This window comes from Camellia sinensis, chromosome 6 (genome assembly GCF_055761805.1).
Source record: "Camellia sinensis isolate YWXY chromosome 6, ASM5576180v1, whole genome shotgun sequence".
Classification (NCBI taxonomy): domain Eukaryota; kingdom Viridiplantae; phylum Streptophyta; class Magnoliopsida; order Ericales; family Theaceae; genus Camellia; species Camellia sinensis.
In genome coordinates, this window is record NC_138966.1 from 110,579,971 (window position 1) to 110,606,223 (window position 26,253).

The 26,253-nt window shown below is 34.5% G+C and overlaps 1 long non-coding RNA gene across 1 annotated transcript; it reads left to right on the forward strand.

Moving 5' to 3' along the window:
* Nucleotides 1-813: 813 nt before the first annotated feature.
* On the forward strand, nt 814-22,055 carry LOC145792828 (uncharacterized). Its single transcript, XR_014332814.1, has 6 exons — nt 814-1,028; nt 1,167-1,239; nt 2,638-2,698; nt 5,626-5,700; nt 18,222-18,275; nt 21,539-22,055. It is a non-coding gene; the product is annotated as an uncharacterized LOC145792828 (long non-coding RNA).
* The last annotated feature ends 4,198 nt before the right edge of the window (nt 22,056-26,253 follow it).

The window sequence follows — 26,253 nt, forward strand, 5'->3', positions numbered from 1 at the left end:
ACACCCTCCCCCACTGCTTAAACCAAGTGGGATGGTTTTCTCCATAGCCGAACTACCATACGACCGAAATAACATTGGCTATGCTGAGCCACAGAGAAGGCCGAACTATCCTTAGCTCGGTCTTCTCTTCTAACTCATTACTTCGGCTGCCCTTGTTCAACCTTGACGTACTTAGATCAAACTTCCAAGTAACAAGTTCTGACCGACCTAACCATTGTAAGTCACGACCGGACTAACTCCGAAACCGGCCTTCTCAGAACATACTGTGACCGGACTAACTCTGAGACCGGCCTAACCGTAAGTTGCCTAAAGACCGGAGTAGTTTTACTCTTCCTTGGGCCGAAGTAAATATCTTTTCCCAAGGCCGGAGTAACTTTGCCCTTCTGGGCCGGAGTATCTATTGCGGCCTTCTTACTTAGTCCTTCGCGTTTTGGGCCTCAATGCCCAACTCGCGGCTCGGCCCAATTTTTCCCAAAAATTACCCTCTCACACAAATTTTATCATATGAAACACATGGAGCTGAAAAAAACTGGAAATACAATGTTTTAATTTGAAACTAGTAGTTCATCAATGCCATGCATGGGTTAAAAGATTTTTTTTAAAAGGACATAGTTAGATTATACATATAAATTTAAAAAATCGTAATATAAAAATATAACAAAAATATATATATATATATATAATAATAATAATTTTAGTTCAATTATACATATAAATTTAAAAAATCGTAATATAAAAATATAACATAAATATATATATATATATAATAATAATAATAATAATTTTAGTTCAATTATTTATGTATATCTATGAGTCTCCCTCTCCCTCTGCTGAGAAAGTCCCTCTTTGGACTGATCTCTTCCCGTGCTCCTCTCGCTCTCTTCTCTCTCTACTGCGTTCATTCGTCTCTCTTCCTCTGGATTGACTGGCTGCAGGTTCCAAGTGGCTGTTCGGTTTAAAACCCTAATCCAACCTAGTGGTTTCTCAGAAAACAAAGGAATTTTTTTTTTTGAAGAGCAATTAACAAGGTATGCCTCCCTCTGATTATTTCTGAAACCCTAAACCCTCTTCTAAAACTCTCTTCTTCCCCAGTTTTTGGATAATTCTGAAATCCTCCCTCTTCTAAAACTATACTCTCTGATTTTTACCCTATTTTCTGTCTCTAGTGTTCTATCTGAATTTCTATTCCAGTCTCTCTTGGCTCACAGTGATTCGAAATTTGTACTGAAGCAAGGCTTGGTAAGGATTTTGTTCTATTTTGCTATTTATATTTCTCAGTTGACATTGTAATGAAATAATCCGTTTTTACATTAATTAATGTAGTATTTTGTGACCATATTGTTGCTTCCATGAATTGTTCTTGTGTTGTTGCAAAATATTTCATGAAAAATTTTGGCATTAAAAATATAGGGCTAATTATGCTATTTGAATTTTGATTGCATTTAAGATGTTTGTAAAAATGCCTAGTTTGTTAGCAATTTAAACAGACGTATTTTGGAACTATATTTTCATTGCATTTAGATGTTGAAAACTTGTGACTGACTTAACATGTTCACCGGAGATTTATCCAAAATATATTTAGTGATATTCACATGAAGCAACGATAACTTGTGGTTGGGACCTCCCAATTTGTAAGTTAGGGCAAATTGTTATTCCAAGTGTTTTTGGCAATGTTTAGTAGTTGTTCTAGTTGAATTAAATAGCCATCTCAAGTAAATCATTTGTTTGATTGGTTTTTAAAAACAAATACATACATACATATATATATATATATATATAAGCGAACGTAGTTCACATACAATGGAAATACTTCCAAAAATGCTAATCAAATAGTGCTTGAACTTCACTTGTATCCTTATTTAAGCATGAGTAGTTGACAAGATAATGGGGAAGAGACTACAACCAACAGAAAAGTGTGAAAAGCTAAAAAAAATTGAAGTATATGATTTTAATTTTAGCTAAAAAGCAGTCGACATGAGGCTTATGTTTAATGAAATGAATTTCCTCCTCAATACTTTTTTCAAAGTGTATTGATGCTAAGATAATCCATGAATGGAGGTTTTCCTCTAAGCGTGGAGGCTTTATTCAAAGCTTATGCCTTCCCTATAAGTGTGGAGGCTTTCCTAGCAACCATGAAAGATTAGTGTGAAACTTTATGATTGAAGTAGTGGAAAGTGTGAAAAAGGGAAAATTTTGAATTTTTTTTCCCCTAGTTTGTTTAGCATGATCAGGAGCTACTGTAGTGTGCAAGGCTTGAAACTTGCATACCATATGCAAGTTAATTTTCAGCCATTGGATTTGATTGAATTAATCTAAACCCTTCAATATTTTATACAACTTATACCATTTACTTGCTAAACCGGTTGAAACTTTCCTAGCCATTCTCTCTATCTACTTCATTAGTCACGTCTCTCTCTCTCTCTCTCTCTCTCTCTCTCTCTCGTTTTCCACGAATGGAGATCAAAGTTGTAGGTTGTGCAAGGATTGAAGAGGTATGGCTCTAAAAACCCTAAAATTTTCTCCCCTTAGCTCCAGATCTGTGGTCTGTGTGTGTGTGTGTGTGTGTGTGTGTGTGTGATTTCTCTGTCTGTTCTCTTGCTCTTTGTCATCTCTCACTCTCGTCTCTTGCTTTTGAAGGCTTCTTGAAGATCTGTCTTCTCCAGTAGCTTATTTGTTCAAAAAAGTTCTCATTGAAGAGGTATGACTTGAAATCCCTAAAACCCTATCCACTCTTTGTACTTCATTTTGTTTCCTCTTAATTAGTCATTTCTTTTATATATTTTTTCCATTGTATTGGGTTCCTTTTGGTAAATTTGAATGTAATATTTGATTTTTATTAGTATGAATTTCTGATTTTGGAGACCATTATATAAATTTCCTCTGAGTTGTTGTTTATGTGGTCTTCTCTTTTTAGTATTTTCTATGCACATACCTGCAAGCATTTTTATTTATTTATTTTGCTGTGAAAAGATTGCAAAATTCAATTGGGTCAAACTTTTTCACCTTAAAAAAACCCTCTAATAAAGAGGGCTTAATGTTATTGATTTCAAATGGGATTTGTGATTTGGATTTTTCTTGATTTAAAATGAGTTCTATTATAAATTAATGTTGCTCTTTGCATTGCAATAACTGATGAGTGGTGTTAGATATGTTAGAAATAGTAGTATAAAAGTGCTTCAATTAATCAATACAAATGAATATATAGTAAGCCCAAATGAATGAACAACAATGAATATAAAACAATAGAGGAAAATATCTTATCTAATTTCAGCCGAGGTGCGGAACTAAATCTGTTGTCCTTGAAAGTAATTTCCCCCCCACTCAATTGTTTCTTTGGTGCAAATAGGCTCCTGGCGATCACCCTCCAGGATTCAACGGTAGGATTGTTTGTGTGCACTGACAAGCAATCCTTCGAACTTGTAACAATGGATGCCCAATAATTTAAAAGAAAAAGAGTGAGCAGAATTTTTTTCATAATATATAGAAGGTAGAGAGGATTTAAAAAGGAATGCAAATATTTATTCCATAGAATATGGGGTTGGAGCCTATTAAGAGAGTAAAAAATGGTTTCCGAATTTGAAAGATTTTGAATTAAGATTTTGATCATGTGATTAAAATCAGAATTTTTGAAAATAAAAACACATATACTTATGCTGCTCACACACAATTTGAAGCATTAGAACAGTCCCCCACATGATTCAAATTTTAAAACAGAAAAAGAGAGAGAGAATTTATTACTAGGCAAGGAGTTGGATACATAATGCTGATGTCTTGTGGACTTGAATCGCCACTTAGTGTTTTCAATTTGGAATTTACCGAAATCAAGTGAATTGTGTCTTGAACCTATCAACTTTAATATAAATTCCCAAACTTGGACACATACCTCAACTCCAATCCATACAAGTTCTTGTTTTCGTGCTTTTTGGCCGTGCACTCCACCTAGATATTCATGAGTGCTCTAGAGGGTTAGCCATACTCTCATAGGAAGCGGCCCCACTTCCACACCCATATAGGTGAACTCATCAAGTGTGTACTATTGCACACCACCAATAATGGCTATGAGTTCATTAAGAGTTCATGACTCACCCTTTTCCTTATTTGATAGTAGCACAATCTGCACCAAGAGGGGACTTTCTTGTTTTTGCTCAAATTATAGGCATTGAGGTGATGGAGCTAGAGAATGAAACAAGAGATGTGGGTTTCATTGACCAAACTGTACAAGTTATTTACATTTTCCGTTTCTTCTTAAGATGGTAATTGTTACAATTTCTATGTTCAAGAAGTTGTCTTCTTGAGCAGTTGGCTGTCCTAGTTAACAATTTCATTATGTATAGTTGGTTATATGCACTTTTTTAATTTTATTTTATTTAATTCTATGATTAAAGGCTTGGGATGTTTATGACGAGTCTTAAGAAACTTGTACATCCTACATGTACCTTTCAAGAGCACTTTTGACCACTTACAAAACTCAAAAAGACTTTTGTACCAAATTTCCAGCACATTGCCTACACAATAGTCCACTTTCAAGGTCATATAGTATTTTGAACCGCACTAAAAATTTTACAGCACCCAGCCTCCTTTGTTATCTTTATTTTGATATAAGATGGGCCACTTTTGACTTCAATTTATGTGAGAATTACCTATTTTATTTAACTCGGATAGATTCTAACCCATTGTCATTGTCATTGTTTTATTTTTTTATTTTTTTATCAAATATCATTCGAAACACGATGAATTCATGCAAGATCAACAGAGTTAGAAACTAGACTCAAATATATTTTTGGAAAGTTACATAATTTTTCAATGAGGCAATTTGGAGAAAATGAAATTCAAATCCAACATCTCAAATATGTTTTTGTCCAAAATGACAAATATGTACATTTTAGAGTCAAAACTGTACTTATTCAAAATTTGAGTTGTCACTTTGTCCCTGTCTGAATCTGCAGCTGCTAAATTTATTACTCTCTTAGAATAGAACCTGAAACTAGCTTGGGATGAATTTCATCATAGAAAATTAAAATCATATTGAAGAATGTTTACAAAAATTGCCAAGTCAGATGTACTTGAAGTAATAAGCTTGACTGTTAGCCTTGTGCTATTTTACTGCCTCTCCAATTTAGCTAGGCATTGGACTAAGATATCTTGTCAAAGACAAACTTAGATGGAACTAGTTTCTTGATTAATTTTGTGAATGTAGATCAAAGAGTTTCATCATTTTTTCTTTTCTAATAAATTAGGTCCTAAATATTGTATTCTAGTCACCCATTTTGTGTTTGAAGTGTGAATTTTAGATAATACACTTTCATTGATATATAGATTTAGAGAATCTGTGCACTAAATATCTATGCTTATAATTTAAGTATGTGACCCTTCTTAGTAATGTATGATGTATCTGGGGAATTGTCTCTGTTAATGATGTGAATGAAACTATTTGTACTGAAGGTTAGACTTAGCAAAATCCTTTTTAAGTTGTATTATTTGTTTTCTTGGTGGTTTTTCATGATTTCCAATGACTCATGGTTATCATGTAGGCACAATTTCAATGTCATTGGAATTTATTTGTTAAATTTGAAATCATTTTTTGATTAGGTTTTTGACATATGAACTCGTTTTCCCCTCTTGTAGTGTGTGGTCTGCTGCAATTGAAAAGGAATGTAAGTTTTGAAAATGATAGCAGCATTTGAGAAGGCATCTGGAAAGGTACAAAACTGTCGAAACTTGTATTTTAAATTTTCTTACTTCGTCAAATTATAGAAATGGAACTTATTGTTGGAACTTTGTGTTTTAGACAATCTATATTCTTGTTCTCCTATTCATTTGATGCGAGTTTTATCTACTTTTTCCTGATGCAATCCAACTTGTACTTGAGTTCCTTTAAATTGCTTTTTGAATTGAGCTTTGCAAATATCTAGGAATTGCTTTTTGTATAATGCCATGAGTTGAACTGGAAGTAAGTGTTGATAATTCTTTTTTTGATTGTGCTTCTTATGCATAATTCATGAGGTTCTCTTTAGGGAACATTTCACTAGGGTTTTAAAATGCTTGTAGCAAAATTCTAATTTTTTGTTAGAGTTCGATATAGTTAATGTTACGACAGTCCTTTGAAATTGAACCATGCAATGGCTAACTTGGCTAAGTTGCTCTTTAGTTCTGACTATTGTTATGTTATGGATTACTTCTCTCAAATAGAATATTGAAATATGATAATGAATGAATTTTTTTGCATCAATTTGGTCAAAATTTCAAGAATAATTAATTAAATTAAAATTTTGGTTGGATTCTTTTGTTGCTTGGTGGTTTGTATTTGGGTATAAGAATGTGAAAAATCAAATTTGGTACTCTTTGATGTTTATTTGATGTTTGCTAATTAGAAACAAAGATAATTTTGAACAAGAAATTGGGTGGATGTCATTGTCTTGTTTAAGGTTTATGTGGTTTGGTTGGTCAAAGCAATTAATTCTTCATTAACAAGTGGAGTCATTGATTTTGTGTTTTGATCTTTGAAACTTGGATGATGGATTGGTGATTTTCTGAAAAATGTGATCACAAGGTTGAAGGGTCATTGGGTTTTTGTTTGTTTTTCTGGTTCTTTGGCTTTTGTGACTCTAGTTGTTGTGGCAACTTCTTACGAGAACGATACTCTTACATTATATTGATCAATTCTTCTGCGCTAATGACTAGAATAGGGCATCAGCTTATGCTATCTTTTAAAAATCACAATTTTCAAAAAATCAGTCTAAACCAAACAAGGTGACTAGTTCTGCAAAAATTGAACTAAAATCTTTAGATTTTGAAATATCTTTTGTATATGTAAAGCATATCCATGGTCACATCAGAAAATGAAATCCACTACCCTAGTACTGGATTTGGATTGTAAGAGAGTTGAACTCCTTTGATCTGTTTACTATTAATCTTGATATTATTTCATTTTATCTCATCTAGTTTATTTCTCGGTTATATCAATATAATATTTATGATCCATACCCATAGTGAAATTTGAACAAACTAGCTTGACATGCTTGTCATGACATGCTCTGCTGAATCCATTGATAAAATGGTAAACATATATATGCTTAAAAAAACATATATGTACATATATATGTGTATATACAACCTGCATATTGATTGATTTTGTTTAGTTAATTTTGTGTTTCTGTTTTTGGTTGGCAGAGGTAAACTAAATTTGTTATTGTCAATTTGAAGGGAACTGTTTGGGTGTGCAACCTGTTAAAGGTTGCACATCATATGCAACCTAATTATCTGCCCTTGGATTAGAAACAATTGATCAGGATCATTGAATTGTTTAATCGTAGGAAATGGGAAACTTGAGCAACCGGTTAACTCTCTCTCCTAGTTTCCTCACTCCCCCACAACGATTATGCTTCTCTTTCTTTTTCGTCTCTTGCTCCTTCTCCTCCTCAGCTGCTCTCGCCATCTCTGTGTAACCTTAATTTCCTGCAATAACTAGTAGCCTCTATTGAGTTCCAGCCACAACGGGACTGCAAGCCTCTGTTGACTTCCATCGTTGAAGTGAAGGTGTTCTCTCCAACCAGATAGATTTTAGGTATATATGGGCCTCTCTCTCTCTCTCTCTCTCTATTTGCCCTCTTCACTTCAATGATTTCCCTCCTACCAAAGCCTCATCCTAAGTCCAACCCTCTACCACTTCGGAAACTCAAAATCCCTCCATCTACAGCAATAACCCCCCCTCCCCCCAACCTCTCAAATCGATTTTTGAGAAGCCCTAAAAATCTCTTAATCGATTTTTGGCATGCACTAACTCTCTTTTTTTCATGATCGATAATTTCTTCATCTCTTTCACACTTCTAAAATCAATTCTATCTTTGCTCCTCGTAGTCATGGTTTCATTTTCCAAGTTAATTGTAGAATATGCGGTGTGCTTTAATAATTCAAAACACACACATGCACACTTGCATTGCATAGTTGGTTTGTTAACCCAACTCTATTTGTACAAGCACAAAGGGAAGAAAGGGGGAATTGATATTGATGAACACTAGAAGAAAAAAGGAAAAAAAATGATGAAATGAATGAAGAAAAATAAGTGAAGGGGGTGGGTAATTGTTTGTGTTTGGAAGGACATTGTCAATTCTTCCGTAATGGGTTTAATTGGCTATATTCTTCTCTTTTTGGTGATAATGAGTTTAATGTATTTTTTGAAAAATATATGATTTTAATGTTTATTGATTTTGCATGTTATGGTGATTTGGTTAGTTCAGTTCATGACCATTGTTGAATTTAACAAATGGAATGTGTGGAAAGTGAATGATATATTCTATGTGAAGAAAAAGTGAGATTATTGTGTTGTTCAACATTACATGAATTGAGATCTTTTATTCTGTTGCCGGTGTATCTTAATTCCATGGTCTATCAATTTATTTTCATTGTTGAATTCGTAAGCTTTTGGGTTCTATAATTTTTGGATTTCAGCTAGATTTTTCTATATTGTTCATTTTGAATAAAGGACTTGGAAATATTATCAAATATCAAGGGCCCTTGCTTGGGATTTGATCCTCACTAAAGTAACTGTCATTGTGGATTGTAGCTCTTAGTTGATTGGACATGCTGAAGAATTAAATTAATAATTTCTCTTGTAGAGTGGTTGCTTGGGATTTGATCCTCACTAAAGTAACTGTCATTGTGGATTGTAACTCTTAGTCGATTGGATATGCTAAAGAATTAAATTGACAATTTCTCTTACAATGTGGCAGGTATATATGAGTTTAATATATGGGATTCAGGTCTTGTTGAGCCAAGTTTCTATATGCAACTTTGTTGATTCTCATAATTATGCATTATTTTTTGGAAATAATTTCTTTTTTATATGCAGTCCACCCATGGTGGCTATTTAGTAGCTCATTCTTGAATAGAAAATTGATTTACCGAACAAGTCTAGAAAATGAAATCAATATATCAATAACTCAATAAAAATGCAATTATCTCCCGGAACAAAATGTTTGTCATGCTTAATAGCTTTAGCTTGATCTATATTTGTATGAATTCTGCCCTGTACTCAGGTAGTTTTTTCTTCGGCAAAAGACATGAAGTTTCTTGTCACAGATGTTACAAAAATGCGACTTTGTTGATTCTCATAGAACCTTGCATAATGTTTTGCAAATAACTTCTTTTTTCTTTTATCGGTCATTCGTTTTACTTTTTAATTATTCTTCATTTTGATGAGTTTGATCCAATATTTTTTTTGAAGGCTAGAAATAGTTGGAATGGGTTATTGACCTCCTAGATGGAACCTTTTCTCTCTCACATGTTATACTCACTCTCTCCAAGTTTCTTGAGAAGGCACATATTAGATTGTACGTGATAGATATTAGTAGGTGTTAATTTAATTGTTGATTATTTTTCATTGTTGAATGTATGATCAAGTCGTTTTACTAAATTCTCTGGCTTTTTATGAACCAATAATCAATTGTTAAATGAATTATTTATATATATATTTTTTATTTTTGTGGTGTTGATATACTAATTGGCGTTTGCGAAAAACATTATAGGGTTTTGAGGGTCGTTGAATTTGGCGGCTAATGCTAATGCACCTAAATGAGTTATCTCTTTAGAGTGTTTTCCACGTATGCATTCATTATCGATGTTACAATATGTTTTCTTTTTTGAGTCTCAATGGTTTCTTTATAGAGTGCCTATACATTTTCTCGATTAATCTATAATCTCCATGGTTACTTGATAATGAGTTTCAATTTTTTTCTCTTCTCAATTATGCTACGTAAGGTCCCAAATTTCATAATGGGTTTTTCTATTTTTGTTCTTGTTCTTAATTGGAGTTTTCACTGTGTTCGCAACTTAGCGCTTTGTCTGACGACCTCTACACATAGACACTTTGTTCACACTTCTCTCAAAGCAAATATAATGGTTTGTGGTTTGGCTCTTTTTCTCTTTCATTTCCTCTCTAAATCCACTGTCTGAGAATTTGATTCAGGATATTTTGTTTATTTGGGTATAATCATTTTTTTTTGGTTATGTGCGTGTCTGTATGTAATATGTATACTTCATATTCTATAAAATGTTTCACCTAACGTAGTACATGTTGTTCCCCCTATAATTGCTGGAATTTATAAGGTTCTCTAGAAGTATATATATATATTTTTTTGTCTTTTGAATATGTTCTATTTTGTCTATTTTTGTTAACAATGGTGATTTTTTTATGCTTATTTAAATTTCTTTTCACTATTTAGAGACATACTTTGGACTTGTTGAGTAGAATATTCATGCAAAAAAAATAAGATAATTGGACATCGGTAGCTATATGCTTGAATCATATTTGTTTTAAAATAATGGATAACAAAATTTCAAGAATAACCATCCATTTTTTGTAATACGAATTTGATTGAAACATATAGCTTCTAATAGTCGATCATCTTGATTTTTTACATGAATATTCTACTTAACGAGTCCTAAAAAGTAAATTGGTCAAATCATTAAAACGGGGACCGTGGTGGGCTCCACAACCCTCTCAAATTCTCTCATGTTGAGATGTGAACTTAAGAGAAGTCTAATCTTTTTTTTAAAGTAATTACCACTACTATTGTACCCCTAACTTTTGTACTATTGTACTCTCAACTTTTGTACTATTAAATATCAACCGTTCAAAAATGATCGTCATATGAAAAATTTTGGATCCGAATTCCTCTTCCTTTGTAGTAACCTAGTTTCCAACCCCACCCACCACCACCTATAAATACAACCCCAGTCCCTCACTCTTTTCGTTCCAATCCCTAAAAACAACTCAGTAAAAGATCTCCACAATCATCCATCAAGTATTATCTGTCTCCCCCTCTCTTAGCTTCAAAATTTATGGGTTTCATATTTTCTTATTCATCTATATAGATTTTCGGTTGTGGGTAGATTTTCAACAATTGTTTTGATTTAAGATTTGTGGGTTTCATGTTTTCTTATTCATCTAGGGTAGTTTTTGCACGTTGATTCTAAACCGTTAGATTACTCAAATATCATCTTAGCTATTAAAATGTTTAATGGTTAAATATAGGCAACCAGAGTAATTGGTTAACCCTGCTCTATCGTCTCTTTCTATGCTCTGTCTCCTTTGCCTTTGCTTTCACTCTGTTGTCTCTTTTGTTGTTGCTCTCACTCTATCGTTGGGTTGGGTGACAAGGAGATTGCACTAAATCGTTCGTCTCTTTTCCTCACTCTATCGCATCGCACATCTCTCCCTCCAATACCTAGGCCCCTCCCCTCTCCTCCCGGCGGTACTCTCCTTCATCTGCACTACTTCTGTTGAAATCTGAAGGTATGTGTATCTCTGGCCTGGTGGTTATTTCTTAAATCCTTCCCCTTCCACTAACAACTCTATTCCCTTTCATTTTTATCCTATTTGTTTATCTTATTCTCTGGATTGTATCAGAATTTTGAATGAAGGTTAGTGAAACTACGACTTAGTTTTTGGTGAAGCACTCTAGGGTTTTTGCCAAACTTGATAATGATTTTGTACTATTTTTGTCTGTAGGGTTAACATTAATTAATTAATATAGTATTTAGGAACTATATTTTTTACTTTTAGGAACTGATAACGATTTTATACTATTCTCTGTGGTGTTTACCTTTTTTTTTAAGATCTATTTATTTTTGATGATACAGTTCGTTCCAAGGAACGGGTCGGACTGATCCACGCTCTTCAATCCTACATCCGAATGACCAAGCCCACCAGAAAACCTGCACAAGAGTTCAACGGGGAACGGGGAGTCCCCCAGTGAACCCTCTGACGAGCAAGTTAGAGAGAGAAGTAGAGTGTGGAAATAAATTAGAGATAGAAAGCTTAACCTTCTTTCTGTCTTCGACCTTTGCATATATCCTCTGATAATCATTTCGTTGTCCCTTCCGACCTGTCACCTTGGCCGAAAGTCTATGCTCTAGCTTACCTTGTTCATGATGAAGACGTTCTGTCCCGACGGAGAGGGCTTGTCGCAATAAATGCTGTGAGGGGCTTCATTAATGGCGATGTGCAGTGGCCATAACTTTGCAGATCTTTGTCTGCTTATGTGGCTTGCCCTTCTCTTGACATGTGTCTTGATGTCATTGGTTCTTATTGCTACATGGGGCGTCAGCAGTGCTGGGCTTTAGCATTTGAGTTATGTATTGGGCCCTGAATGGTGGGCTGTAATCTTTATGGGTTTATCCATGTCAATTTCTGTTTTGGGATTTTGCTAAATTGGATTTTACATTTAAAAACTTTAGTTGGGTTTGCATGGCCCAATATAAATGTTATATTTTGATCTTCATGGCCCAATTGTGTCTTTGTATTTGTTTACATTTTTTGTTTGAGTTTTGAATATAAGTAGTTTCATTCATATGCAATTTGTAATATCCTTAGTTGTTAGTTGCCATTTGTAGGAAGCTGCATTGGTTGCATTGTCCTTGATTATCGTGATACTATGCTGGACATGATAATGTTCATATAGGTGTCAGTTATAGTAAAATTGAAAAAATCTATTTGGATTTGGTCCTTATGGTTGCATTGTCATTGCTTGAACTAACACCAATGTGGTTTGAACTCCATATTTTGCAAGGCTACCATCCTGTTTGTTTGCTATTTATTTATTTTATTTATTTTTGTTTATATGTTTGAACTGAAACGTTTGGTTTTACTCCATTGAAGAAAAATGTTGCAAGAGGGATCCCAGGTTCTAGAACATTGCAAGGCATCTTGCTTTATCATTTTTTGTTATGAAGAATATAACATAGCATTATAGAAGATTTGATTAAGAACGATAGGTTGTTGGACTGACTCAAGCAACTTCTCCTTTAGCTTGTTCAGAAGGGCTTTAATGAAATAATTCTTTGGTTTAAATTTAATTAATTTTTTAACTGTTGAAATTGGTCTATGCTTTTTTCCTTAAATTCCTTAAATTGGATTGATCAATGGAATGTTAAAATTGTTCTTTCTTCCTCCTAATTGCATTATGTTTCTTATTTTATTTTATGTTACAATGGGATCTAGACCTTCCAATATCAATTGAAGGTTGTTGATCACGGCTTGCCATCTGAAAGTGTTCCATGGGTGTTAATTTTAATTTATTTATTTTTTAGTAGATGACTTTCTAAGCTTATATTTGCCTTAATATTTGTGTAACGTCCCGAAAATATAATAATAAAGCCATCTCGAAGCATTGATTAAATAGCAATATGTGCTAAAGTAATCATCTTTCATCAACTCCTGTTACTTGTACAAAAGAGTAACATATGCATATATACATTCACAAGTCTAACCCTGAATCTATAGCATATGTCACTTGATGCAGAGATAGAATGAAAGTAAAACAAATAAGATAATGCCTTAATGATTACAGTTTTCCAAGACGATGCTTGGTTACAACAAAAGTGAGATTAAGCTCAATACACTTAAAGCCCTAGGCTTGTACAAAAGTAAATACAACAAATAAACAAAATGAAGCTCTTGCTCCAAGTCCTCCCAAGCTATTGCCTTGGCGAAGGCATATCATCAACACTTGAAAATGGTTTTCCACATAGGGTGAGCCAAAACCTAGTAGAATATTACAACATAGTATATGAATCTTAACAAAGCTATAAGGTGAATGCATATGTAATTCTCATACCAAAACATTTATATCTCTTTCCAAAAATCATGCAATGTCAGGTTTATATCACATTTCTTGAAATCATTTCCTTTATAATAGAAAACAGGGCAGTGAATACAAACTCTGAATCTCTATGTACGTGTCTGCTAGTAGGTTATATAATCATTGCCTATTGTCATTTTTACTGGTATTAACCTAAAGGCTTGACACCTAACCACGCGGGTTTTTGGACTTTCACCAAGGACACACAGGTCAACATAATATCACAACCACACCTCCTACCCAGATTCACCAAGGTATGCACCAATATACATTTTCAATGTGTTAAATATGCAACAATGCTCAATGAAAATGGATGAGAAATTTGTTTCAATTCTCCTAATTTTCATGCAATTTCTACAACAATCATAGCTATCCTCCACCAATAGTCCAAAACAGTTATCTCTAAACAGATAAATAAATTTCCAATAATGATATACATTCCAAAACCTCAAGATGGGAGGCATAGTACATATCCAACTCCTCCATCCTTATCAACATCAATCCAATTCCACGAAACCATATCATTTTTCATTTTCTCCTTACAAATCAATATTTGAGATTTTAGGGCAAAATCCCCCTTTCTTTATAAATCAATTTTAATGATAAAAATCCATCATTTCATCATAACTCAACAATAAACACATCTCCTCAATCATTTCAGACAACCCTTTTGAAAACTCCTCTTTTGATTTCAAACCAAAACTGTAGATTTGTCCAAAAATTCCCAAATCACAATGTTGTTTTTAGAAAAACAAATAACTAAGTTAAAAATCATAAGAAAGTGTGGAGAAATCCCTACCTCATGCTTAGAAGATAAGAGAGAGAATGGAGAAGCTTCAATGACGCCGAAAATCAACTTTGTTCCCATTAAAACGAAGCTTTAGATGAGCTCTACATTTTTAACAAAGAAATTAGGGTGTAAAGATCAATGGATCTAGGTGTATTTGAGTGAAGAAGATGAGTTTTAGAGAGAGAGAGAGAGTCTCCACTTAGAATTTTGAAATGTTTAGAGATGAAAAAGTGACTCAAAAAGTGACTTTTACGAACTGATATATGCGCAGACCGCTCGAGCGCAAGAATGACCGCTCCAGTGACCAGATACCAAAAGTGAGACCGCTCGAGCGAACAAAGTGACCGCACGAGCGAAGATACAAACTCCTTGAAGTTTTCCAAATAGAAGACCATCGCTTGAGCTCAAGAAGGACCGCTCGAGCGAAGAATGCTGCCCTCCCAGTATCTCTGTAGGTTTGCAAAAGTATTGAGAGTTTTTGAAGACCGGTCGAGCGTAAGAAACACCGCTTGAGAGAAGAGGTCAAAATTTGGGCAACAATAGTTTTGAAAAACAAGCTACCAACCTGTTCCAAACACCACTAAGACATTCCAACAACTAAACTCAATAAAGTACAGGATGAATAAGACATGAACAACCATATAAGACAATGAAACCCAGACCCGGAACATCAAATGGGTCGGGTTTAAATCAAAATCGCTACAATTTGTGTGGGTGCTTTTAAGTTTTCCATTGTCCTATGTTTCCATGTTGATGGTAGAGATAAGAATGTCGCCGTACCCCCTAACGTAAACAAACACACACCATCCCCATTATTTTTGTTGCTTTCTCTTGTTGAACCCATCATAAACACTATGACCCAAATTAGAAATAACAATAGTCGGCACCCTTTACTATTTTGGGTTGATTTTAAATTTTCCAAAGTGTCATCCCAAGGAACAAAGTGGCCACATAATTACATATAGAACATTGACTATATAAAATAGATGATCATATAAGATGGAGAGATTTTGGTTTCGATTTTTATTCACGTGCTAATTGTTGGTGGAATTTTATGGCAAGTGTTTTACTCTTGAGAATAGTATATGTGGTTTTGTTTTTTTACCAACTTGTAGTGTCTGTAAATTTTGGGCGATTGATAGAATATTTTGATGTACTTCAAGAACGACATCATATGTTTTTATTTATTTATTTTAAACCTGCATTGATTTTTCTACTTTCACCATCGTTGTCTTTTGTTGGAACCGTTCCTGAATTATATGTTTCAAGTGTATTTTCTAGAAATCCAAACCTCAACTTCATCGTTATGTTTCCAATCTTTTTGGTTCATGCTTATTTTTACGATTTTGCAAATGGATAGTCTATTATGGTTTTGTTTTTGTTCAAGTGGTCTATGGTTATTCTAGCTTGCATGTGTGCACAAATACTGGCAAGGTGTCACGGGTTGCCTTGCAAGGCTAACTCCGTGACGTTTTGCTCGCGGTGGTGTGGCCATTTGAGTGCTCAAGAGTGGCCATTGGAAGTGCCCCAACGTGGCCTAACATTGGCCCCAAGTAGCCCAAGGCATGTATGCCACCAATAGCCAACACAAGACAAAGCCACAGCCCATATAAGTCATTATGACTCCTCAGACATGTATGATGTTTCCTCCTGCCAGATGAAGAAGGGCTTAACAAGCTACTATAAGGGGGTATGGTGTGCTGCCTACCAACCTCCCCGTCCAAACTGGACTTGAAGTGAGCAACCTTGGGGCAACTCAAGGGCGGGCTGTAGGCATCCAGAGGGGTGTCTAGAGTCTCCATGTGGGTTTGGGAGCCCCGTGGACGGTGCGAAGATGTAGGCACTGCGCGACTCTCCCGAGTGAGAGGTCCTCTATGTTGTTTCCACTATGCCACGCAATATGGTATCTTTGGGACTCGTTTTGGACCGAATGGGCTATCGAGGCACCACTAGAGGCCTCGTGTGCCAACTCTAGTGCTTGGTTTGGGTTCGACCTTGCACGAGGGGATCCCGTGGCTTAAGCTAAGCGGTTGGAAGGCGACACCGCATATGTGGGCTATCGAATGAAGGCATCAAGCTATGCAACGACTACGTCCATTGAGGGATTACATTATGCTACGAGCAAGCTACGGATTGAGACGTCGCCTTACCCATGCTACACGTTGGTGCAACGCTAAGGTGCGCAATGGCCTTAGGCGGAATCTAGCACGCGTGTTGGCACGAGGACTACGCCGTGGGCAAGAGATTGACCCTCGGTGGCTTGTGGGCTTCGCATGACCAAGTGGCCACCCAATACGCATCTATTGAGGCATGCTTGACCCAGCGACACGTCGAGACGCTGTTAAAGACCCAACGTGCAATGTTGGCTTGTTAGCTAAGTTAAGGACCTTCGCTAGCACATTGTTGTGTGGCTAGGCGCCTTGATGACATGAACCTAAGTTGGGCGAGCACCTTGCTTGAAGTAAGCTTGGCGCTATGAAGCGACTTATGCCGTGCTTGGTGCACTTGAGGCGTCAGGCCTACTTGTGGCATCCGGGTGAAGACGGAGCTTCCTTGTGAAGTTGTTTTGCTTGACAAAGCATTGGGACCTAATGTTCAAACGGGTGAGATCATCAACACTCGATTTGTCAACGAGCTATGGCGGGCTTAAACTTGGTGGAGTTTGAGCGCCACACGGGCAAAAATTGATCCGCTGCGCCTCTAAAGGAGTCGGCCTGTGACACAAGGCCAAGTACAAGGTTAGGTGGGTTTCTGATTTGTGATTTCTCTCTTATTGCCAAAGTACTCCTGCCTTTTGCCAAGTCAAATGACTATTAATGGGGAAGAAAATGTCGTCCTAAGATTCAACAAGGAAACTTGACTCGGGCAATTATGTTTATTCACTAAAAGAATTACCTTGGAAACAAGCAGCCTAATAGAAATTGAAAGTTAGAAACATATTTTATGAACTATTACTCAAATTGAATTTTTTTGATCTGTCCTTTCACAACTCCAATTCCGTTTCAAGATTGTATTTAACTTTTTGTATAAGATCAATGTATTTGCATTACTTTCGAAGGCTTTAGTCTTACTAAAAGGAAGCTAGTGTAATTATGCCAAACTTGTGAGGTTTATTGTAATTTACCAAATTAAATTGTGAATGAATGACTCTGATCCACGATAATTAATTGATCTTTCCTATGGTCATGGTTGAAGAGTTCAATCGCAGGGTCACATGAAAAAAAAAATAAAAAAATGTAAAAGCCTTCATATTACTAAATTTTTGTCCTGTATTGTCTTTAAGGTTGAGATTTTTTAAGTTGGTAAAATATACAAAGCAGGGATGTCTCTCCTTGTTATTTACACATAAAATGAGTTTGTCTCTATTGGCTTTGACAAAGAGTTTGCAAGAGTTGCACAAGGTTTGATTGCTTTTGTTGAGGGTTGAGTGATCTTAGCCCTATATTTCTTTTCTTGAGTGCTTGTTTTAGGCTTTTGGGGCACTTGATCTCTTTCTTATGAGATTTTGCTTCCTGAGCCTTGTGTGTGGGTTGAGTGATGTAAGCCCTATATATTTTGTGTCATGTGTTTTGTGAATAGTGAGCTCTTTTGATATCTTAATTTTTATTTCCCCTATCTGTGTGCTATGCCTATGCTGGCACATTAATAGAGACGTTGAGGTAGAGTGTTGTGAGTTTCATATGTTAGCTTCTTTAGTTACTTCGATTCTATTGACAGTTGAGTGATGTGAGGTCTTCATATGTGGGTTGAGTTATGGCAAGCCTTTAGCTTTCTAATTGTTTGTTATGCAGAAGGTTGTTAAGCTGGTACATATGTGAGGGATTTTTTGAAGAGCAACCAACAAGGTATGCCTCCCTCTGATTATTTCTGAAACCCTAAACCCTCTTCTAAAACTCTCTTCTTCCCCATTTTTTGGATATTTCTGAAATCCTCCCTCTTCTAAAACTATACTCTCTGATTTTTACCCTATTTTCTGTCTCTAGTGTTCTATCTGAATTTCTATTCTAGTCTCTCTTGGCTCACACTGATTCGAAATTTGTACTGAAGTAAGGCATGGTAAGGATTTTGTTCTATTTTGCTATTTGTATATCTCAGTTGACATTCGTAATGAAATAATCCATCCATTTTTACATTAATTAATGTAGTATTTTGTAACCATATTGTTGCTTCCATGACTTGTTCTTGTGTTGTTGCAAAATATTTCATGAGAAATTTTGGCATTAAAATTACAGGGATAATTATCCTGTTTGAATTTTGATTGCATTTAAGATGTTTGTAAAAATTCCTAGTTCGTTAACAATTTAAACAAACGTATTTTGGAACTATATTTTCATTATATTTAGATGTTGAAAACTTGTGATTGACTTAACATGTTTACTGAAGATTTATCCCAAAATATATTTAGTGATATTCACATGAAGCAACTATAACTTGTGGCTGGAACCTCCTAATTTGTAAATTAGGGCAAATAGTTATTCCAAGTGTTTTTGGTAACGTTTAGTAGTTGTTCTAGTTGAATTAAATAGCCATCTCAAGTAAATTATTTGTTTGATTGTAAGCGAATGTAGTTCACATACAATAGGAATACTTCCAAAAATGCTAATCAAATAGTGCTTGAACTTCACTTGTATCCTTATTTAAGCATGAGCAGTTGACAAGATAATGGGGAAGAGACTCTAACCAACAAAAAAGTGTGAAAAGTTAAAAAGAATTGAAGTATATGATTTTAATTTTAGCTAAAAAGCAGTCGACATGAAGCTTATGTTTAATAAAATGAATTTCCTCCGCATACTTTTTTCAAAGTGTATTGATGCTAAGAGAATCCATGAATGGAGGCTTTCCTCTAAGCGTGGAGGCTTTTTTCAAAGCTTATGTCTTCCCTCTAAGTGTGGAGGCTTTCCTGGCAACCATGAAAGATTAATGTGAAACTTTAGGATTGAAGTAGTGGAAACTTTAGGATATTATTCTTTTTTGGTCCAAATTACACTGTATCCCTTTAGTTTGCACCATTTACTACTTTGCCGCTTGACTTTTAAATTATTTCAGTCAGCCCCTAGACTTCAAGTCCAGTTTCAATTGGGCCTAAGCATGTAACATTGTCTTAAAATGAGATTTTGCAAGTTGATAAGAAATAAAGTGAGATTTTGATAAAAGTGCATGTGTGCTAATTGTAATTAATTCTATCACATGACTATTCTTTGTTAGTTTTTGAAATAAGGTTATACAAATGGGCCCAATTCCAATTTGACTCGAAGTCTAGAGGGTTGACTAAAACAATTAAAAGGTCACAAGGTAAAGTGGGATTAGATGTAAAGTATAAGGATGTAAAGTGAAATTTACTCCTTCTTTTGCATGAATAAGTTTTTTTCTTCTATTGCTTGAGAGATAAGGCTTATTACCCCTCTCGATTTTAGATTATTAATAAATTTCTCCTTATGTCGTCAAGGTTTATGAAAAAGTAAAAAATAAACTCTTTTTTGCAAGACATGGAATATTCTCTCTTTGTTTAACGTTCATTTAAGAACATGATTATTTGAGGAGGATTCTATGTGTTTCCTTTATTTTAGTACTTATGGTTTTAGTTGAGACTTTGGCCCGCTCTAATGACCTACCACTTGTGCAGGGATGGATCGAGGGGGCTGGCAGGGTGACCGCCACCCCAAAATTTTGAAATAACTCCTTAAATATAGTGTTATTAGTTATCAATATTTATAAATTATATAGGCTCAAGTCTTGGGACCACCACTTTGTGCATTATGCCAAAGGTTAGGTGTGTTCTCAATTTGTCCCCTCCCAAACACACATAAATGTGTACTAATTGGGCTTTATTTTATTTTATTTTATAGGCTCACCCCTCCAAGATTTTATTGATTTTCTTTAACTTGATTTGCAGTTTTAAGTTTCAATCGTTACTCTTCAACTCTAGGTTTCCTTTCTCTCTCTGCCTTTTATTCTTCTTGTTTGTTTTGGTTCTCCTCTTCTCTTTTTCCTCAATTTTTTCCTATCTTTTTTGTTATTTCAATTTTGCCCAGAGCTCAATTTCCATTTCTTCCTCTTCTCCATCTCTATTTTAAAACAACTTATACTTTCTGTTCTTTCTCCTTTTCTTATTTCTCTATTTAAATTATGTCTTTATTTCTTCTTCTTTGAGATCTTAATTACATTCGATGGAAGTTGTACTCACCAACAAAGAGATCACATTGCCATTGAGCATTTTCGAGTTGACATTTGCAATTACATGTGATACTCAATTATAAGAATTAGAAAAACTGATTTAAAAAAACTGATTGATTTTTCAAAATTGAAGATATTTTCGAGCTTGCAAGTAAATTTAATTTACATTTGAAATTCTAGTTACAAAATTAGACATTCCGAATTTCAAAAATTGTTAATAATATTTGAATTGTGCCAAAGTGTTTGTAAAGCAAGAAAGTCGATAATTTATCCTCTTGTCTATAGGTTGAATTGTTGTCTTTTAACTTTACCTATTTCTACAGTGATTACAAAATGCCCATTTTTGTCAATGAAAATTATCCAAACTAAACAACACAAATAGCATTTTTTTCTCCATGATTAAAAGTTTGCTCCCTAAGATTAAAATCATGCATCCATCCTTGCACTTGTGAATAGTGCTACAAAAGCCACTGTATATAGTTCATTGCTTCAAAAACTTATCTTTCTGTAGTTTACATTTGGCAGTGAGCAAATTTTCATTAATTCTTTATTTCTCTCAAATTGTTTAGGTTGGTTGTCAAATCAGAAAGAGTAATAACACTTGAAAGACTTTAGTTAATATTGGTGACTAACAATCCTATTGATGTCTTGAAAATCATGTATGGAAAGGTTGGTAGCTACTTCAATGAACTATCCTATTTTAAGATATTCATAGCTCTCAGGTTTTCATATTCTGAAATTTTGGCATTGGCATTCATCAAGCATTTATATAATTTCCTTCTTTTGAAACCCTAAACTATTCGCGTCATTTATCAAAGAATTTTAAGCAATTTAATCAATATTTGGAAATGGGCCAGGAGCATTTTTATTTACTTTTCCACCCTCCCTTTATTTAACTATTTTCTGTTGATGGGCATTTTTGTTTTTTGGGCAGAACTTGCTTATACAATGGAAGTGAATGAGAAGTGCGATGTTTAGAGTTTTGGGGTGCTGGCACTGGAAGTGATTATGGGAAAGTATCCGGGTGATCTAATCTCCTCTTTATCGTCATCCTCATCCTCATCATCATCATCAACATCCTTATCCTTCGAGGAATGAAGTGGCAGTGCAAGTAGTTGTTGTTGCGAAACTAGCATTTGCATGTTTACACACCACTCCACTCTCTCGGCCAACCATGCAACAAGTTGCTACGATACTATCAAAGCAAAGGCCAACACTGTAAAATCAATTCTACATGATTACATCAGGACAACTCTTTGACATCAACTGCTCGAGCTCTTGAGCATTTATTTTTCCCTTTTATTCTTGGATTGCATGATGTTCTTGCTTTCAATTATCTTCTTTTACCATTCAATTTCACCCTGTTTCTAGTCTATTTTGCTACTCTTTTCTACTAATTACCATTTTACAAACTTTTATATGCCTAATTTAAAAGTATCAATTCTCTATAATTTTCATCACAGTTAGAGATACAACAATGTGTCTTGAATTCTGCAGTAGCTCACTTGTTATATTACATATATCTTGGTTCTTAGATCAACAAGTAGGCTCTGTGGTCAGCGTAATCCAACCATGAATAATAGACACACTCAAGCTCTTGCCATCTTGCATGCTATCAACATGTATGACATTGTATAATATCCTGTCTTCTTGATTTTTGTATTTCTAGGTAGTTGGTGAGCAAGATTTTCCATGGGAATTTGGCTCCACTGTTATTGGACATCCACGACTTTAGTCTTGAGTTCCAAAAGCCAAGAGAACCAAGCTCATTGTATGGCTACTTTTTCGAAAAATGAAAGGATTTGACTTAGTCTTCGTTGGTCATCTCAACCGCAGGGCAATCATCTAAGTTTTGGGTGGGTTTGTTTGTCCTGTTTTATGTGTTTTGTTTTGATTTTGCTTATAGCGGGGTAGTGGTGTGGTGTGGTGTTTTGCTTTCACTTTGGTGGATTGGGAGTTTGGTGAACTTAGTTTTTTAGGATTCTCTCCTATACTAGACTTAGGTGGTGTTTTTCTTTCGATCTCTCTTTTCCTACGGTTCACTTGTAATTGCTTTGTATATGAAATGAAGTTAATGAATCACACCTTATGATATTTAACAAGCATTCAAGCTTGGAACCAATTTGCATAGCATGGATAATTCCTTCATTTCATAAACTTTTTCCTCCTTCCACTCATTCTCTCGAATAAACCAAGAAATGCTAATTTTTTTTAAGTCCCTAAACCTCAAAAAGGGCATTTAGTTTATGATCTGATCTTCAATTTGCAGCTGTATAGGCATGGTGCTGGGGCTTGAACTTTTGCTCTGTTTTCTCAGTTTTTTGTTTTTTTGGTTTGCTTCTTTCTTGTGTAGCTATATTGGAACCTCTCCATTTCTGGTTTACTGTGAGATTGCTTGTGATTGATCATGCATAGGGTGCCAACATAGTTGGGATGCTATGTTTTTGATAATGACGCAGTGTTGTTCCCACTCTTTGTAAGTTCCTTGATCTACTTTTGATTAATAAATTTTTTTTTTCTTTTGGCTGACCAAAAACGCAAGACAAAAAACAAAAAAAAGAGGGCTTTTAGTAGGAGAAAAAAAAAAAAAAACTATTCAAACACATTGTAAAATGTCCTCACCATACAGAAACTTTCACTAGAAAGTCAATTTCAAGCATCCAAATCATTCCTATAACATTGATTCTGCAAAAGTTATATGCCTTTTTCCTGGCCCAGTCTCTAGACCTCAATCTCAAACATGTGCACATGTAGGTCTAACACACAAAGCATCAAACATGTGCACATGTATGTCTAACAAACAAAGCAAACTGATACAAATGAACTCAGTCATGCACACGACCACTTTTGTCAACTAAAGTGTTGAATTACTACCATAAAAATGAGCAAAGGCTAGATATCTCGATATGTGTAAGAAGTTTATTGCATTTAAGATGGACATTTTAGAAAATATGCATAAGAAAATTCCAAATTCACGGACAACATACTAGTATATCAAATAAAAATCCCACACATTAAGGTTAGAAAAAATTGCTACACCGGACTAAAATATAGCAAATAAAATTAAGAACCTAGTCTAAAACATAAGGTTAAAAATATCTCTAATACAAATAGGCAAAATAAATTTAAAACCAAATAAAAAACTATGGGCTTTTAAAATCTCTAATAAACAAAAATTTCGTTCATATTGTTCAAGTCCTCTGCACTTAAGATACTCAAAAATAATATCAAAAAAGTAAATTGATGATAATTATCCCAAGGAACATCAAAGTCATAAAACCATGTTCACCTAACTTGCATCGACAAACCAAAATTTGAGAAGTTTGCATTATCATGTCTTTAGGTGTTCGTAAAACTTATGCTTCTATTTTATAGTCTGAAAGTGTACATGTCCAAACTCAGAATATGTATTAATGAACTTGAGTGTAATCTGCTCGACGACCACACATAATTCCTACGTGAGCAAATACTGGCTAAGCATAACAACCATCCTCTTCTTCGGGCCAACAAAACAACCCTTGATCATTTCAAACGTAAAGAAAGAAAGATCATGTAACTCCTCTTGGCAGCATGCTTAAAACCTTATCAAAATGTAAGCATCGTGTAACTTCATAACCTCACATCAGTTAATTGTTAACTTAGGCTTGTTAGCTTTACTTGCGGAGGGAATTCAAGTCTTCGGTAGTCTTTTGATTAAAATTGTACTCCTTTCCAATATAAGCAAGGCAATAAATAATGCTCTGTATGCTTCACTGGAATGCAGTGGCAACTTTAGAAAATTTTATAGATGGAGTCACTCAAAAAATTTATGAAAATTTATGCTCCATAAATTTTATTAAAAAAAACTTTTTAAACTAATCAACATTTGAATTTCTTCACCTTCAAGTAAAATAAACTTTTAATAAAATACTATCGTCTTAACAAAAAAAAGAAAAGAAAAAGTCTTTTACAATTGTATTTGACAAGGTGTCAATTGTTTTTTAATTATTACATGATAACCTCATTATTAATAGTGTCATACATGCACTTTTTTATATACATAATGAAGCAATCATTTAACTATTGATCTTTTATTTGATTAGAGTGTTGAAAATAAATATGTAATAGAGAATGATTAGATTCCTAATGAATTTTGATTTTCAATGGATGTGGTCCCTTATTTTTATTTAATGGGATCAGTTAGTTATCAAATAAACTTTTTACCATATAAAAAAAATAAAAAAATTCAAGGCTTTTTGTAGGGTGATGGGTGGATGGGACCCCATCACGTCGCCCTTGCTGGAATGAGATGAAACATTATGGAACGGTCATTTCTTAGGTTTTCCTAAAAAACGATAATTTTTTTACAGTAGTGAATTATGAATCTATTTGCAATATATTTTTCATTATTTTTTCACTCAATCAAATATGTGAATAAATATTTTGATAGAATGATTATTCTATTCCAATCCATTTTAGTAGACCAAATATTGCCTAATTGTGGGTAGCAATTGAACACACATATACAAGAGATGATAATGTTAATTAAGTCACCAAACATCCGTACATAGAGAGAAGAAAGAAACAAATAATGCAAACGGGGATCAAAATGCAAACGAAGAGACTTTGAATCCAAGACCAACCTGGGGTCTGATACCATGTTATCCAAGACCAACCTGAGGTTTGATACCATGTCCAATAAGGTATATCAAGTTATCCTAATGCCCCAGAACTACACCTTTTTTCTTCCCAATGGGATCACTAGCTCATGCACTATGAACGTTCTACATCACAGTCCTTGTGACCATTTTCTGCTCATTTATTTTGATGAGTACTAGTAACAGCAACTTACTTTGTAAGCTAGCAATTTGATAATGTTTTGAAAATGATTAGAAAAATATTTTATCCCTTAATCACTTGTATTAGTTTCCTCTCATTCTCCTTCTCTCTCTCTCTCTCTCTCTCTCTCTCTCTACATAATTGAACGCTTGTAAGTTGAATAATCAAAGTCAAGTCTGTACAAGGCAGATTAACGTTGAGTAGTGACTGAAAGCTTCTTACCAACTGCAATGCTAGTAGGATGGCTCGGTATAACCCCCCAAGAAAAAGAAAGTCAAGCAGAGACACCCATAGTCAAGTCATCATAATACATCTTATTATTATTGGCTATAACAACCAATTTTCTTGATCAATTGATATCAATTCTCAACAGTCTCGCAGATTCAATCCTGTCTCTATTGGGAACTTGGACTGAAGAGTTGCAGAAAAACTGTTGCACCCCAATAGAAATACTAGGGGCCACACAAATCGGACACAAAATATACATATATTTGTGTTATTTAGAATGTGGATTATTGGAAACGAGGAAGTGGTACTTCATATGCTCTCAAATGTGGTACAATAAAAGTAGACCTACATACATATATATATATATATATATAACAGTTAAACATCTCATGAAATATAATTTTTATTTTTATTTTCGCAAATAAATCATGTTACAATTGACAATACATTTATATAAGCATTATGTCCTATTTTGACATTTTTCAGAACAACACCTTTTTTCTTCCCAATGGGATGACTGGCTCATGCACTATGAACGTTCTACATCACAGTCCTTGTGACCATTTTCTGCTCATTTATTTTGATGAGTACTAGTAACAGCAA